The sequence below is a fragment of the Sander lucioperca genome, chromosome 1, assembly GCF_008315115.2.
Source record: "Sander lucioperca isolate FBNREF2018 chromosome 1, SLUC_FBN_1.2, whole genome shotgun sequence".
NCBI classification, from domain to species: domain Eukaryota; kingdom Metazoa; phylum Chordata; class Actinopteri; order Perciformes; family Percidae; genus Sander; species Sander lucioperca.
Genome location: NC_050173.1, coordinates 35538043 through 35555436, shown reverse-complemented (window position 1 = coordinate 35555436; position 17394 = coordinate 35538043). Strand labels below are relative to the sequence as shown.

General features: G+C 42.2%; 1 protein-coding gene across 2 annotated transcripts in view; it reads right to left on the bottom strand.

The window, feature by feature from the left end:
- LOC116064324 (ras-GEF domain-containing family member 1C) overlaps positions 1-17394 on the bottom strand; it is a 60991-nt gene that overhangs the window by 12255 nt on the left and 31342 nt on the right. The window contains exon 1 of one of the 2 annotated variants that reach the window (XM_031319462.2): positions 10351-10750. The exons of the other annotated variant lie outside the window; for it this stretch is intronic. The gene's annotated coding sequence lies outside the window, so the exon portion shown is untranslated. Of the gene's footprint in view, positions 1-10350; positions 10751-17394 lie in introns of those variants that run through there. 2 annotated transcript variants of the gene reach the window in all.

Genomic DNA, 17394 nt, shown 5'->3' with positions numbered 1-17394 from the left:
CTGTCCATCATGAGTCCGATGTTATAGGAGGGCAATGCTTAATTGGTGGTGTACCCTTCAATTCCAACCTGCAGCCCTTTGCTGCATGTCATTCCCCCTCCACCCCCTTTCATGTTTAAGCTGTCTATTGAATAAAGGCCTAAAATGTCACACAAAAAGAAACATTTATCCGTGACATGCTAAAACATAGTGTAACAGTAGCACAAGTAGAGAAGAGTCATAGTTAACATATTGACGCAGTCTTGTGACCGACCAAAAACAAAGTCATGGTTACTATGTTATATTGCTTTACAACTATGTTGCTTACACCACATTTGTTCCTACAATGTGACCAAGAAGTCATCCACAGCTGTACTCTATGTAACATGTTTCCGTAGCTCATGATACACCCAGCTCCCTCTTTGCCTGTCACATTGCATTAACACTGCATGATACACATTGAGAAACAAGCGGCTAAGAACAGGTGAGTGTAGTGGTGTGTGTTCTAATCCCCCCTGGGATCTCCAGCAGCAAGCCAACGGCAGCCCTGCACTCTGTCTAGACAGCTGGAGGAGTGTCATTGTTTGGGGTCCTTGCAGCTTGTGTGTGTGTGTGTGTGTGTGTGTGTGTGTGTGTGTGTGTGTGTGTGTACGTGTACGTGTGTGTGTGTGTGTGTGCGCGCGCATGTGTGTGTATTTTGTCTTTTGATTCTGTCAGACTGTTATCGTTGACATCAGGGGATCCGCTTGCTTTGTTCTATCATGATTAACAAAATGCCACTGTCTGGAGACACAATCTTTATCAGCACCCTTGACTGTCTAGCTGTGTGTGTGTGTGTGTGTGTGTGTGTGTGTGTGTGTGTGTGTGTACGTGTGGTGTGTGTTGATGAAACAATGGCATTCCTGACACGACCAAGCAGCTTGTAGTTGCCAAACAGCTCCACGACTGTGTTAAGTAGCCATTTCTGTATTGCTGTCTGTATAACCTGTTTTACCACATAAATGGTATTACTCACACCTACCCTTGTGTGTGTGTGTGTGTGTGTGTGTGTGTGTGTGTGTTGGCTGCTGACAAATCTGATCTGCCACTAAGAAGTGAATGGATGAGGTCAATCGGCATTAGAGAAGGCTCTCCTTTAAGACTGAAGAGGCTCATTCAGGAAAAATCAAACCACTGTCTGACCTCTTATCATTAAAGAGTCAGGGGTCAAAGGTGAAGAGTTAAGGTTTCTTGGTGGGGGCAGATGGATCCATAGTCACTTTGGGGTCGTTTTAATAATGCTCTGCTGCTCGACTCAGTTTCAAGGCTACATATAGGCTTTGTCTGTAGTTATGGACATTTTTTTTTTTTTAACAAGTATTTTTATTGTTTCAGACAAGATAGAATGCACAAAATTCAATGCAATATTACAATGTCAATTATAACAAGACATCTTTCCGTTAACCCCATCCCACCCACAACAAAGCCCTTATGCCGAGGAAGAGGATAAGGAAAAACAAATAAAAACAAAAGGAAAATAAAAGCATGAATGTGAAAGTAATAATAATAGTAGTAATAATAATAATAATAATAATAATAATAATAATAATAATAATAATGTTATGGACATTTTTAAAGAAAAAAGACTTTAAAAGATCCATTAAGGCCGTCACGGTTGACTTTGACTCATTGGCACTGATGGTGATGTCTATTCATCCTCACCCCAAATGAAAGGACAAGATACTTGCCTACAGGTATATATCCCAGCCCCACATGCTTTTTTTTATATTAGCAAAAATAGTATAGGTTCTTTCATCAGGATGCAAAAAAATACAATTTTGACAAGAACAAGCTATATTTCTGATAAGTAAGTTTGAAATACTGATGGTGTAGAAACTTATGTCCAAAATGTTATTGACTTATTGTACCAACACATAGACATCATTTATTTTATCTTTGCCCAGTAGCATTCTTCTTCAAGCTTAAATAAGTCCCAGACAAGTGTGCTTACAAAGTTGTTTTCATATCATATGATACACAAAGGCCAATTAAATCTATTCATTCACCAGCAAACTGATAATGGGCTTGATTGAAGATTGATCAGGTATGTTGTGGGATATAAAGATCTATTGTTCTATTGGTTCCTAAGAAATGTCAAACCATAAAATCGTTCAATTTTATTGCTATATTTTGTAGTTTTTCATGTTCCTGAGTGAGGAATGCCTATATCTACTTGACTGAATACATTTTTTTTATACTGAAAGGATATGGCACACATACTGATACTGAAAAACACCACAAAGCATGAGTGAAACCAAGACTTGATGCAATGCTATTCTTAGAGGAGCAGCATATCATCACAGCAAATATCCGGCATGGGTATTGCAGCAACATTTTATTTACTGTTGTTGCTTCCTGGCTTCAGAGATCACAGTTAGAGGGAGGTACAGAGGCTGAGGTAAAAACTGCATCTCCTACCTTGCTCGGGGATGAGAATAGGAATAAGATGGCAAAGATAGAAGAGAGAGGTGGGCTGTGGAGGGGGGTGAGAGGGTGATATCCCCCCCCCCCCCCAGGGTAGGGTGCAGACTAAGCACTCTAAGCACTATGAATGTTAAATTTGCCTCCTGCTAGATTTACTAAACTCAACTTTTCTTTTCCTTTGCCGACTCCATCATATCACTCCCCAGCTCCATCCTCACCAACTAATTTACATACTCTAACACTTCCTTTCTAATTTAGGGTCCACATGGTTGCTTCTTTAACACATTACAGTTTCAACACTTCATCTATTTCGGGACTGAGCTCTAAAAAAGCAGATCCTCGCGTATTTTTGTTCCTGACACTGTTTTGTGTGCCTTAGAGTATTGCAGCTCTGGCCTAAATTTTCCACTGTGTTCTTTGAAAGCTGAAAATGATGCGTCTAAAGAAATAATGGAGTATTCTCATGATGGCAGGGGCTTGAAAGAAAGTAAACACATACTCTTTGTCATCCAGCCTCTAACTTCCCTTTCCCTTCCACGTGTCCTCTCCATTCCTCCCCTCCTCCTTTATCTCCCTCTCCACGCCCTACTTTCCAACGAGCCCAGTCAGGACGCCTGTACAGATGGCCTTGCAGCAGCCTTCTCTCCCAGTGGGAGCTGCTGGCATGGGAGGCTTTTTGGCCCTCTGCCCCTACCATCATCCCCAGTCTCAACAGGAGCCCAAAAGTGTATTGGCGTCCAGACTGAATGTCGAGGTGCAGGGGCCGAGCCAATCTGGCTGCTGAGCTGCACAGTGACTGCCTGGCACCGCTGACAACAGAGAGAGCGCAAAATTCCACACATATGTCACCGCACACGCGTTGCAACAAAATCAAACCAGTGCACTATTGTTAGTTAATAGTTAATAGTGTGTGTGTGTGTGTGTGTGTGTGTGTGTGTGTGTGTGTTTGGGGAGGAGTGGAGTTGAAAACAAATGAGTTCATTGTGTGTTGAAACACATGCATGCACACTTGCACCCACACAGCAGCCAAACACAGGATTGAGTTACCGTCGAGGCATTCCAGCTCCCCACCCATTCCCTGGCCTATCTCTATGGTACGAGCCTGACAGAAGTTGGGAATCCCACTCAGAGCTCAACAAGGACACACTTCCCAAATCCATTTATTGGAATTTCCCTGAAGTGTCTGAGCGGGGTCACACTGACATCCTGGCACCTGTTCCACACCCAGCAGCTCCATCAATCCCGATGTAAAGCTCACTGGGAATTCTCCTCCGCAAACACACCCTGTGCACATGTGTAGCCATCCTCATTCCTGAGCGGGTTTGGACACAGTTGTGTGCATGTATGTGTTTCTGTTTTGTGCGTGTGCTTGCACTCATGTGCATGTGCTTGCAAAAGGGCTGAGAGAGTGTATCTAAGGGCGTTTTCACACATGAAAGTCCGAACCAAGGTCCGGACCAAGGTTCATGTTTTTGTTACATTGTATACATTTGATCCGGTAAGTTTTGGTTTCACACTGCAGTTATGCAAGCGCACTAAAGATCTATACGTGACAAAACTACGTCCTGTTGTCATCACATAGGTGAGCTGCGTCTCCAGATACTTATAATTGATTGGTTTGTAGACAGGCTTCCCCGTCCTCTCGTCTCCTCTCTCTGTGTCGGAGTTTTTTCAGCTGACTGCTGCTCTCCCCTACTGCCGCGGCTCTTTTTGTTTTGTTGTGATGTTGAGAAGCAAGACACTGGAACTTTTTGGAGAATTTATTCAGAGACAAACGGAAACCTACACTGTACATTTACTACCACTTAACAAATAAACTGCTGATGTATTCTCTGCTCTGATAGCCGACAGCTGTCTGCTCTGAGCGCATTCACCGTCACTCTCATTCTCTCATGTAGCCTACACACTAAGCACCGAGCTATTCCTTAAAGGAGCTATTCCCCGGTCTTGTAACACAAGGAGAGCCTGCCAGAGCTTCTTGTATTTGGTCCGAAAGTCCGAACCATCCAAAAAATGCTTTCACACTGTAAACGAACCAGACCATGGTTCAGTCTGGTCCGGACCGAGACCACCTCTTTTTATCGGACCAAAATTTGGTCTTTTGATCCGGACCGTGGTCCGGGGGAGGTTTCACACCTCTAATTTTGGTTCGGATCAAACTGAAAAGTCCGAAAGTCCGGACCAAATGAGGTATGTGTGAAAACGCCCTAAGTCCAAGTGAAGTCATTCCTTCACTGTGAATACAACCATCTGTCAAACTGTTCTACAAGAACAGAGAAAAACAGAGTGAGATAAAGCAAGATGCAAAGACTATGTTGCATGAGAGAACCTGCACACTTTCAGTGTGATAGTCAAACGATTACCTTGTATTTAAATGGAGAATCAGCATTACACAAAACCATCACACGCAGAAAAGGTCTGTGCTTTTGAGACCAACTCTAAGGGTTGAGCACTATTATCCACTGACTCTATTTCCCTTGTTCGGATGGAAATGGTGCACTAAAATGAATTGAAGGCCTGTGACATGTGATGGTCTGGGCAATCTATCATGTTACTTAGAGATAATTAAAGCTGAGCACAGATTGGCTCTTTGTGAGCACGTAGTACATATCTGAGCCTCGAGCACCCTAAATCTGTCATTCACAATGGTCATAATGCTTTCAAAAACAGTCATGTATTATTCATAATAACTCAATTTACAACCACCCCTGATGCAATGCTCTTTTAGGGGGAATCCGACAAGAGTGATTTTGTCTCTGTCCTCAACAGGCATAATTTTGCCTCAAGTGCCACTTAGGAATTACCAGCTCACCAAGTGAATGGAAGAATATAGGAAGTGGAAACAGAGTGGAGTAATTGAGAGCATCCAGAAAAAAAGGATGAATGAAACAATGCCTATGTGCAGCTACCTTAATAGTCCTTTAAGCACTTTTTTTTTTTAAATTAGACTGTTCATCCAGACACCCACTCCGCATTGTATTACTCTCAATCAAACCTGCACAATAACCGCCGCAAACTAATGAGCGAGACGGTAACAGATGCAAATCTAATAACTAGATGTTGCTAATTTCATCATGACTGTCTCTTTTCCTGTTTAAGTACGTCTATCTGCTCATTACAAACAGCACTGGCAGAGGTCATGCGTTGTGTCACTGCTGATGTATGATGTCAAAGCGTACTAATTAGTGTTGGGAGATTGCATGGTCTGGTCTGTTCATAACTCATGCCTCGTGTATTTTGGTATGATTAGAGACAGACGGATCAGAATACATGCTTCATTAATCCACAAGTAGTTATGTGTTGATTTCAAATCTATACATCTAATTTTTGTGTCCATAATACTTTGTGAAATAACACTCCTTTTGACATAAAGACTCTTGAGCTAAGCTAGAACATAGTTCATTCACATACCAACATGGCATCATGACTTCGCATAAACATACACGCCAACTTTCTTAAGCCAAGTGGCGTGTTATCTGTACGCATTATGAGCTATCCGCGTGTACGCTGTATACAGCGGACGGCAGTCTGCAACGTCACAGCATAAACATACACACCACGTGGCACTTTCTAAAGCCATGTGGCGTGTTATCACGAGGCTACGTGTTATCGCAAGGTTACGTGTTATCGCGAGACTACGGTACACGCGGGTTTTAGGAAAACAAGAAACGGACAAACGGTTGGGATTAGGAAAAGAAAACCAGGTTGGGTTTAGGAAAAGAAGAAAGCGACGGTTGGGTTTAGGAAAACAACAATGGGGTTGGCTTTAGGAAACGCCACACGCGGGACACAAACCCCGCTCTCCTGGGTGAAAGTCCTGTGTTTTACCTCCCTGCGCTGCGATTCGCCCTTTCATACTACTCCCTACGGCGTCAATTCACATGCAATCGCAAGGTAATGTAAGTCAATGGAGGCCAAACGGCCTTGATAAACACGCTAAAAAGCATGTATGGTCTTGATAACACAGCAATAATGGCATACGAATTGGCGTGTCATACATACGCCATTTCATGAGATCAGTCTGCACATAGTATGAAAGATTTTCATGACGCATTCACACTTTCCTGTTTAAATTTGTGATGAGTTACAGCAACAGTGTGCTACCACAGCAGTGGGGTGTTAACAGATCATCAGGGGACTGCCCACTGGGGGCTGCCCAGTGGGCATGATGGCACTATCAATATCAAGAAAGGCATTTTACCACATTGAATGCTAAAATGATCACCCTATTTTTAAAAATGGAACCATGTCATTATCACATAGATACTAATGGTTCAGACCTACTGTATCCAGTGGGGTTAGGTTTCTAAAGTCAGTTGTGTTTTCAACACCACTTCAATCCTCCACTTATACACCTGGAAACAATTCCAACCTTTGTTACATTTACATAAATATCACTACCAAATAGGGCTTGGTATTTGAACAGTTGTAATACTCGTGCTGACACATGAATTTCAGTACTAAAATCTAAATTATTTGGTATCAGTACTCGTATGTAATGGAGTAATCTTTACATTAACTCCCACCAAAACAAAGCACGTATCCTTGAGGTCTAACATGTGTTGAATGCATTTCCTTCCTCATAAATCATCTGCAATCTGATTTTTTAAAGTATGTTAAATGCTACATTGTATTGTACATGTTTACTAGCTAGCGTTCTTCTTCTTTGCTTCTGTTGCCACATTGCAATGCTTCTCTGCATTGCAGCACTACTACCGGTCCAAAACTCCAGAGCGTACCTTTAATTACAAAAATATACAACTTTTTTTTAATTACTAAAAGAAATAAAACTTAACTCAAATGTTAAATTTTGTCTAAAAACAAGAACTTTGACAAAATTATTTCAATCAGAAATCTAATCGCGTGTGCAGAAGCGCTCCAGCCTAATATCAATTAAAACATACTGTTCACGTGATAGGGGAAGACGGCATTACTTGGAGCCTATATCTGATGGAGTAATCCATAAGCTTACTCCTGTGGTTTATTGAAAACACCAGGGATCCAATCACATTCCATTGCTTTTTTGACCCAGCCAAACCATAAAGACAGACTGTCGATAGCTGGCCATGTGGAGGCAGCTAAGACCAGCTCTGGAGAGCCGTTCGTTTCCATGGAGTCAAAGCCCCTACTGGGAGGTAATTAGATGTCTGTTGAGTCCCCACTATGACACCCCCTCTCCTCTCTTTTATTCGATCCAAATCCCCTGTTCCTCCCCTCTCTCTCTTTCTCTCTCTCTTCGTCGTGACATAGCAGCCGGCTGTGACAGAGTGATTCCACATTTGAACCCTGTTTGCCTCGGCCTGTCAGCGAGATCACTTTTATCATCCCTGTGTCAGTGGCAAAGTTGCCTTGTACCAGAGGACATCCGAAGGAAGGCCTGTCAGATACACAGGCCATCACGGTGTTCTGTCCCAAGCGGTTTATGTAAGGTAAAAACAAAGAAAATAAAAAATTCAGAAGCACTGGAGAAAGAGCGGTAACTTTTGGAATTTCCCTATTTAGCAGTAAAATTGAGATGATCTGTGAATAGAAATGAAAATGTAAAGAGGAGATTCCATTCTACAAATCTTTTTTTTTTTTTTTTTTTTTTTTTTTAACTATTTGTAATGTGCTTACGTATTGTTACGTACTTTCCCTAAAATACCTTGACTTGGCTTCAGCAATAACAAACAAAGGACAAAAGACTGATAATTCACACATCCATCTCACACAGCAGGGTGGAGGGATGGATTTCGAGTGAACAAGTGATTGATCATTTAATTAAAGAAACATTTAATTAAAAAAAAGTTTGATTGCCTCATCTGTGTACAATCACCTAATATACTGGAATTCATTGTGCACAAGTAACAGAATTGCCAGTAGGATTTTGTAGTGGATTCCCAGTTTTGACTGCTCCATCACAAGGCAGAAGTGTAATTCTGTCATGTCTGTGAGTAGAATAGCGTGTGATCCATGATTCCTCAGAACACACACACCACCATAAACCTTGGTGGTGGTGATAAAGCTGTCATTGCTACCAGACTAACAGCTACTGTGTACACCTCCCTGTCTGCCTGCCCCAGGCAGACACTGCCCTCTCTCTCCCTCGTCACAAATACACACACTCTGTCCTCACTCTCTGGGAATTTGCCTCTCTCAAGCTTGCGTTATACCAAACAATGCCCTCATTAAACAGCACACCTGTTATTCTCGGCAGACTTGGCCTGAATTGGAGGGAACATGTGCTGTAGTCTGTGTCTGTACCTGCAGACTTGTTACCACCGACTTCTGACAGACCCCTTTTCGGGTGACTCATGTCGTGTACAACCCATATCTACTGTACTGTTGTTAGAGCAAGCTGTCATTTCAATTCAAAACCATTCTATTGCCAAGCAGCAGGCTTCATGGACACAGCACAGACAAGCTCAACTGAAAAAGAAATGGAAGAAAGAGCTGCACGGGGTCTTGATCACTGGATGACAAAGTCAAAACAGTGCTGGTGAGGGTACAGGATCAACATAATTCAGGGATTATCTCATGCAAGACTGAAGAGAATCAAAGGATGGATTCACAGCATTTTGTCATTTTACAAAGGAAACTCATTCAGCAAGCACGAAACAGAACAAAAAAATGTTTGTTTTTCACCCCTCTGGGCGTACAGAAGCACATACACGGCCAGTGAAGGTGAGAGTGAGCAAATACACAGTTCCCAGGGTTGCATCCTAAACAGGGGGAGTGGGCGAAATAAAGACGAAGCAGGGCATGTGTTATGACAGACGTTAGAGAAGCTGCTGCTGCCTCTTGGAGCTCCACGCTGAAAGAGCACAGTCTCGAAATGTGATGCCCCATTCCAGTGCTTCACTCCTGTGGGGCTGGGAGGTGCAGCCTGGCTGAGGGGTGGAGGAGACCAGAGCTGAGGGTGTTAGAGCAGAAGTCCCTTAACTGGTAATATCAACAGCTAGAATTTCTCCCCACCTAACTGGTTTCTGACAGAGCCGGTCTTACTTTCATGCACCTTGCAGTATAAGCTGCAAGAGAAAGATAACAAATCCTTTTTGTTTGTATTGGTATAAGCTGTGCACGCTGCTGCATCACCTTTGGGTAAAAAGGCTGCTTACCATCTCTTGGATGCTTCAGTGGATGATGCAGATTTTCTTTTTTCATTCCAAGGAAATAAGACTAAAAATGTCAACAGTGCCACACCTGTTCATTCTGTCCTTAAGAAAAAATAACAAAGACTCTACACTTTTTTAATATATACATATATATATATATATATAATATATATAATATATATATATATATATATAATAATAATTTACATATATACAGACAGAATTGATGAGGAGAGCCAAATCAAAAGTGAGTTTACACAGAGGCTTTACTCCCACGTTAATAATTACACAAAACAAGATAAGCCATTTAGCCAGTTAACCAGTTCACTACATGTGATATTTGTCCGACTTAATCAGTGGCTACTGTCTTTGTTTTCAATGCTATCCATCGACTATGACAATGTCACCTGCCGCCAATATTCTCTCCTGTAAATGTGTCAGAGGCAGAAGACGCAGTGAGTCCGGCTCCTAAAACGAGCTGGATCCCCTCACACGCCCTTTACAGAGACCTGCACACCGCTGACTCACGCCACCGATTATGATGCCTACATTGTAGTAAAGTGATGCATACATCAGCTACAGTTCTAACACGGTACGGCATGATGATGCCATCACTGTTGCTAGTAAAGTTCAAACTGTGACGAAACAGTGTTCCTGTCACAGCAAATAGAACGTATATGCGTGGAAGGCTTAAAGCATTCGAACACATAAACATAAACACACACAGGCACGCACACAAGCTGTGGGCGTGAGCGCAATCTTAATATGCTAATATGATAGTATGTGGGTAAACTTGTTTTTATACGCTACTTACCAGCACTACACCTTGATCCCCATCTTTGACCCGACTTGTATTCGATGTCAAATCAATAAAACTGCCGTTCCAGATATTCCCAAATTAATAAGAGTTTACAAAACAGCCCGTTCAACTGGCATCAGTGGGAGAATTAGAGCCGCACTCCAGAGGTACAGTCTGATTGGTGTAAGTGGGGGAAATGTCTATCGATAGCTTGTTAAATGTCCTGGCTCTGGACAGGTTTCCACCGGTGAACAGCTGACAGTCGGACACAGATGGAGAGCTGACGCCGTGAAAAAGCGCGTCCCTGAAGGCGTGGCGACCGTCTTGTCCTGCGCCACGGAGACACGGCGGACAGCACAGCACATTCATACGTCCTCTGAACAAGTGATAAGACGGAGGACAGGAGAGGGAATTACTCGCACACCGGTCAAGTAGGCAAAATAACGTGGCTTCCGCTTGCGATTTTCAAAGTAAGACACTCAATGACAAACTGGTTTCAATTTCTGTTGTGAGCGGTAGGAACATACCAAGAGGGCCTGATCAACTCACTTACGGGCCCTAGGGCAAAAATAGCTTTGGGACCCTTGTGACAACAAAAACATCTTTCTGTGCATTGCATGTCATCACATTCAAGTTAACAAATGAAATTACTTTGACACATTGTCACATAAAGTAGCCTAATATGCATCATGTTCGTAGCAGCATAGTTTTTGACTTTTTTTTACCATACTATTTAGACTATATTTTAGTTTAATTTTAAAACTAACTTTTTAGTGTTTACCAAATTTCAAATCAAATACAAATTCGAAGCTAATCAACTCACCACGCAAACAATATACACAGTCAGCTTGATACTTTTGGGGCAGGGCATCCAAAACATTGCCGTTTCTCATGTACACACATTTTCATCATCTTATTTGTAATTTCAGTCAGTGCTGAAGTTGGCATTATTAGCATTATGTAGCTTTTGTTTTGAAGGGGAATGTATTTCCGGTAGCTTACTGTGTGTCTGGTTTGATGCTGCTGTGGGCAACAAGCAGTGGTATATTCTCTCTCTCTCTCTCTCTCACAAGTCCCAGCGCTCTGATGCTTCAGGCACTCTCCCTCAATTCACAGGACTAGATTGTATCCTTGTTTCACCTGGCTGACTATCTACTATGTACTACTTAAAGACAAATCAAAGACAGTATAATTTCTGTGTACTGTTCATCTAGCGCAATTACATGTATTGGGGTGTATGTCAAGGTTGTGAAAAATGCACACAATGTGTTCACCACCTAATATGCAGAATTTTTATGTATTATTTAAAATAGTTCTTTGATTGGCTAATGAGTCATCCCATTATACACAAGCTCCAGACCAGATAGGTTATCCAAACAGTTGTGGGCAGACTACAAGAAACAATCGGCTCTCTTTTCACTTGTAATCCCCAGGCAAACCCAAACCGTGACCCCTGAATGAAAAGGCCAACTCTGAATATGGAAATGAGACTCTGACATTAAGAGCCAGGCTGTATTTCCATTAAAACCTTAGTAAATTATTACCATGATTCACCTAATTTAAACAACACTAAAGGAATGTCCAAAACCGAGAAGCTGGAATAATGGGTTAAGGGAGTTGGATATTGCCTGGTGTTACTCTGGCTGCTATACTGCCATCATGTTTTTTTTTGCAAGGGTGAGATGTTAAGTTATTGGAGGGGGGTAATTAATTTGAAGGGAAGTGTTGTAGAGAAAGAGAGGGAGCGGCGGACAGAGAGAGAACTAATTAAACAGATGAGATGCAGAGTGGTAAAGGTCCTTGTCGTGCCATGAGGTGCTGTGTGTGAGCTGCTGTCCCTGGAGCTTTGATGCCTGCTGCTGGGCCCTCTGGATGAGGGAGAGGATGGCTCTGACATTGCAGCAAAGGACAGAGATTGAACACACACACACACACACACACACACACACACACAATCTTGTCTGGCAATAGGGTTGCAAGAAACATGAGAGATCAGATGATCCGACGAGGTTGTAAACAAGTACGGCTAAATTATCTACCAATTTATCTGAGGGGTTTGTACCTGTATCAACATCTAACTACTTGTGTTTCTTGCCCTGTTGGACTTTTTATATATCCCAGATCTTAGCCACTAACTTGGTGCAAACAATGTATCATAATTTATAGAAATTATTTCCAAAAGGCCAAAAAAAGATACAAAATATAACTTAACCAAGTCTTAATGCCTAAGCTTCTGGTGACCATGCGTTTTTCCCCAGATGGAAGCGTTATTCCCAGCAATGTGTGTGTGTGTGTGTGTGTGTGTGTGTGTGTGTGTGTGTGTGTGTGTGTGTGTGTGTTAACAGACGAGAATAAGTACACAGTAATGATTCCGCCAACATATGAGGAAGCATGTGGAAAACTTAAAAGTATGTTTGAGCTGCTGAGGTTAGTTTGATTAGGACGATGTTTGCCAGTGTCTCACTCACTTACTGTGCCTCTTCACCAGTCTCTTAGGTTAGTTCCCCTTGTGTGTGTGTGAGTGTTTATTTGTGTGTAGTCACTTAAACAGAAGCCTCAACTAGTGATTGCACAACAGAGCGCTGTGTTGCCCCGGCACATGTGAGAAGGGCTTTTTTTTTTATAGTTTCCAAAGAGCTTTTGGACTCGCAAAGGAAGCAGACAGAGGCACATTCAAATGTTTCACATCGCCCCTGCTCCCCACTCTACCCTCACAGGCTCGAATTATACAGTGAAGGTGTTGCAACAGTATCAGTGATGGATGTTGGTTGCAGCTTTAACACTTGTCTCAAAGTTTGTTTGCTGTTTCCCCTTCTCTCTCTTCCCCCCCCCAAAAAAAAAAAAAAAAGAAAAAAAATCATTTGCATGCAGTATACAACACCCACATTGCGCCTTTATCAAAAGCTGTTGCTTGTTCCCGGCATGAGGGAACAACATCCCACTGAAGTGTTGTTAATAAACTTGACGGTTACAGATCAAACTGAGCCCTATCAGCCAGTATATGTGAGAATACTGCGTTCACAAATATAGTCTTCACAGAAACTGCAGCTTTCCAACTGTATTAACACAATGACAAAGCTGTTTTAGAAACATACTCAAATTCCTTTCAGTTAGGCTTAGGTTAGACACAGTATGTAACAACCAAAGGTAGCTGGTAGCAGTGAGGTGACCTTGCAGAAATTTAAGTTGTTACTTGCAGGTGTCTCCTGAATGGGTACTGACTGATCCAAAGCCTTAAAATCTTTTTACTGAAACATTTACTTTTTCAGACCGGTTCTCTCTTTTTTCTTCTGACTTCCAGTTGCTCTTTAGTGTTTGTCTGTTCACTCTCCCCACCTCTCTCCCTCTGTCTTTCTCTAACAACCCTGTTTCCTTGGCTCTCCTGCAGGGGCCCAACATACTTTGCCAGGGGTCTACTCATTATATATGCCAATTAAAATGTACCAAAACAAAATGAAATTGCTTTTGGATCCATTACAAATATAAATCACTTGGGCTATAAGTTCTCCTTAAAATAAATTAGGTATTCAATATAATAATCCAAACACGCTGTGCTGTACTGTTAGACCCCTGTCAATCATGCTATATGTGGAAGAAAATAGTTGTAACATTCAAGGAAGCCTAGGGTCTGTGATGTAACATGAGGATGTTCTGGTAGAGACTGTTCAGCAAAACTTCCCCTGTTCACAACAGAACGAACAGACAGCTAGTTTCCAAAGGATGAGTGGGAGGAAAGAGAGAAAAGAGAAGAGGCATTCAGGAGAGAGATAGCTACATTGAAAAGCATGAATAGGGAGCTCAAAGACTTCACAGGACAGATTCCTGGAGGCTTTGCTTCTATTAGAGTTGAGAGAACTTTGCTGTCTGTCATTTGTTGGTCCACTGCTAATTGTGAAGAGTGCAGGAAGGCTAAAGTGTTGTTAGTGCCAGATTCCAGTCTATTCCGCCAACCTAGCCAATCAGTCCTTCTTCCGCAGGCGCCTCTCTGTCTCCTCGGGCGAATGGCTCAGTCTGTACGACACCCGTCCCGCGTCCCCCCTTTTAGAAGAGGGGGATAAACAGAACTAGGTGGCAAAACAAGAGTGCTCTCTTTTGTAGAAGTTGAGGAGGAAAGGGAGGGCTGTCTAACACTCCGAGCCGTAGGCCCCCCTCTGGCAGGCAAATCTGGAAAGCAGTCAGGACTGAACAGACACAATAACGAGACCTAAGAGGCCGACAACATGAGCCAGAATACTGTGTTCTAGGCAAAGACAAAGAAGGTCAGGACAGACCGATCTGGAGTTTGTGACACAAGACTCAAAAAAAGACACAACCCTCCAAAATTTGGTATATCGAGTATAACTTTTACTAAAACCCCATGCACACCACTTCGGCATGTGGAGAGATCTGAAGCTTGACAGGCCTGCCATGCCTACGATTACTCCTGTCCTACGCCTACGGTGGGGTTTAGCAAATAGTTAATTCAGTAATCAATGCACCATCAGCTGTTTCCTTAAACAGCTCATTATTAACAGATTATTCTGACATACAAGGGGAACTTTAGACAGAGTAACTGAGAACAATGTTCGGACATCCCCATTTAGAAACTTAATTTAGAAGTGAACGTGTTATAGAGCTCAAGCGTTTAATCTCAGAACCAGCCATGTGTTTAATTGTATATATATCAAGAAAATGGTGGTAAGCAAAGTTAGTTTCTGAATATCAAAACTTGACATGCCAAACTTTCTCGCCATCAAGTGGTGTCTTCTAAATCTAGGTTATATTTGATTTCTGGGGCATCGTGTCCTATTTTTTGTGTGGGTCTTTGAAACCGTCCATGTTGCCTCTCCGTCTATATGTGTGACAGCTCAAAGACAGCTGTCACATGTTTGTTGTACAGAAAGAACATCAGAAAATTGTCAATTTTTATTTCCCGTTTTTTTAGCCCTTCCTCCCATCAACATGTGCAACAGGTTGATAAATTGATGGTAATTCAAAAGCCAATGCATTAGCTGTGCACAATTGTGACGAAGGCCCTGTCACTTTTGGATGACACATGGTAAACCTACTCAGGTCACCAAGCACCCAGACAATTAATTTGCAGTCACACTTTTCTACATATCATTCAGTAAAACACTGTTGAATAAAACACAACATTACATTGGTTTAGTTTAATCAGTTCAGTTTATTCATTTAAGTCATTTCTATTTTACAACAAACTGTTACTTAAAGGACAATTCCGGCGCAAAATGAACCTAGGGGTTAATAACAGATGTGTACCCACTCGATCACTCTCTGGGACATGTTTTCATGCTAATCGAATGTGTTTGTAGCTTGAAACAAGCTAGCGCGGACCGCTGATTAGCTTACAACGCTAGTATTCGGGGCACACTGAAAGTAAAAACAAATCGCTATTTATACCACTAAAAAGGCTCAAAATATCACCACACTTCAACGGTAGCATAATGAGGGTCCCTAAATGTTAACTGAAGCATTGAGAACATTGTAAAAAGATAGTTTAGAAAGACAGTGGCACCCAAGACGGCGGCCGCCTGTATACAAGAACACAACTGTCTTTCTAAACTATTTAGAAAGACTACTACTTTCTGTACACTTACAAAGTTCTCAATGCTTCGGTGTTTCAAGCTACAAACACATTTGATTAGCATGAAAACATGTCCCAGAGAGCGATCGAGTGGGTACACATCTGTTATTAACCCCTAGGTTCGTTTTGCGCCGGAATTGTCCTTTAACCATTATTTTGAACTCTCTCTCCTCTCCAGTCCAGTCCCTGGGTCTGAACCAGAGCTGTTTCATATAGGGCCTACAGCAATCATACTCAGGTGTGCTGATGGTGGGAGATACCATATATCTGGGTCATAGGTGAGGGTAGATTTTCTAGTTGAAAATGTGTGTTTTCTAAAAGTTAGATGAGTGGAAAATGGTTTGTTCAAGAGTTTGTTATTTGTTTATGGTATAAACTAGCAGTGACATTATAAATGTCTAAATGGTAGTGCAGTTAAAGTGACTTAATATGTCTGTGTGGACACGCAACACAAGGAATTCACAGATGTAGATGAAGAAGAAAAGTGATTGTAATTGTTTTTTAAAATGACTGTTAGAAGACGTGGTGATTGAGTGTCAAATCTTTACCCTTCCCTAGCTGTGTGTCTGAGGGGGTGTAAAAGAAAGCTCATCTTGCGTTTTCTTTCCTTACCTGCACATGTTGTCACCTGTCATTAACAACCTGAGGAAACTGTGATGGTATGCATGTATTCACAGGCTTAACCTCCCACACAGCACTTACCCCTGCTATTCCGTCAAAGAGGAAAACGTAGTCAATGACGTTATCATGTGTAGTGTACGCCTGGACGTCAATCACACGCTGAGCTTTCAAGCAGGGATCATAATCCTTCTGTTTACTGCGGGACTCCCAGGGTGAAGGGGTCTGTCTGTGTTTAGCCTGCCCAGGACAGAGCTCCTTCGATGGGCTACAGGCCTCTGCCACTCTCCCTGTGGTTCTGGGATCAGCAGGGTACAGGGGATTACATGGCCACATAGAGGGTAATGTGCTCTCCGCTCAAGGACACAAGGTTTCAGATTTGTTCTCATAGACACATAAAGTTCTGCCAAAATACTATAAAAAAAAGAAGACGTTTTTGTATATTAAACTCATTCATGTTGCGGAATCTTCAGGGTTGCAATGTTCCTCAGTTGTTCTCAGACAAGAGAAGGATGATTTGATGTTCCAGTATACTGTATGTCTGTGCTCATCACAGACACAGACGTGCAAACGGCACGGATCCAAATCCACGTCGGCTGCAATATTGAGCAGCTAAGGGGGAGAAAATGTGTACTCTCGTTTGTCAGCAGCCTCGTGAATCTTTTCTGTTTGCTTGTGCATACAATGATTTCAGGGCATGGGTGTGTTTTATTTGAGCTGCTTTGACATGGTTGTGCCTGACAGTTTGTGACATGTGTCATGTCTTATGATGACACTGAGACGGAGAGAAAGGATACGGGGCTGATTGGTTCATTCTGTGGTCACTGTGAAGCTTCAGGAATCCATGTTGACGGCTT